The sequence below is a fragment of the Urocitellus parryii genome, chromosome 3 (assembly GCF_045843805.1).
Source record: "Urocitellus parryii isolate mUroPar1 chromosome 3, mUroPar1.hap1, whole genome shotgun sequence".
NCBI classification, from domain to species: Eukaryota; Metazoa; Chordata; class Mammalia; order Rodentia; family Sciuridae; genus Urocitellus; species Urocitellus parryii.
Genome location: NC_135533.1, coordinates 47,533,186 through 47,533,984, shown reverse-complemented (window position 1 = coordinate 47,533,984; position 799 = coordinate 47,533,186). Strand labels below are relative to the sequence as shown.

At 29.3% G+C, this 799-nt stretch overlaps 1 pseudogene; it reads left to right on the top strand.

The window, feature by feature from the left end:
- Positions 1-378: 378 nt before the first annotated feature.
- On the top strand, positions 379-480 carry LOC113182732 (small nucleolar RNA SNORD116; annotated as a pseudogene).
- Positions 481-799: the final 319 nt, after the last annotated feature.

Below are 799 nucleotides of genomic sequence, written 5' to 3'. Positions count from 1 at the left end.
ATTATGCCAAAAATAAAGTCTTTATTTTTGCTAGTGGTGTTTTAAACAAACCTCTAATTTAACTGATCTCTTTAAATAAGTAAAGATAAGGTCCTAGGCTTGGGGTCTTTTCCAGACAATAAACATTTTGTTGTGGTTTAATTTTGTGTGTGAGTGTGTGGGGGGGTGTGTTTCAATGCATTTATTTTGGAAAGTACTATCTACTCCGAGTCATACCAGTGTCTATTTAAATGAGCCATATGAAGTAAATTTAAAGAAAATACTGGAAAAATAATATTTAAAATAGACATGGATTATAGCAAGTATGAAGGTAGAATGATACTGAAGAATTTTGGGAAATAGTATATGAGGAAATTATGCACGGCAGGTCTGTTTATCATATCTGTGATTATTGTTATCAGGAGTAACACACAGAAAACTTGGAAAACTGAACAAAATGAGTATACACTCTACATTGTCATATTCATCAAACTGAGGTCCACTAAGTTAAAATAGGGAAAGGAAATACCATCAGAGATCTTTTTTTTGTATTAAAGATATCATATTTCTATATTATATTATTCTTCTCAGGGGACCTTCTATGCTAAAGAAAAGTTATTTACATGTTTAAAGCCAGATTTAATTAGTTATGATATAAATTCAGCTGCTATTCCTTGTAATAAAATTGAAAAATGGCTCAGATATCAGTGTTAGTTTTCTATTATAGCAAGTACGTTAAGATAAAGAATAAAAAAATAAATAATAATACCAATAATAAAAACCCTGGGATAAACCAAATTACAAAGAGAAAATGTTTATG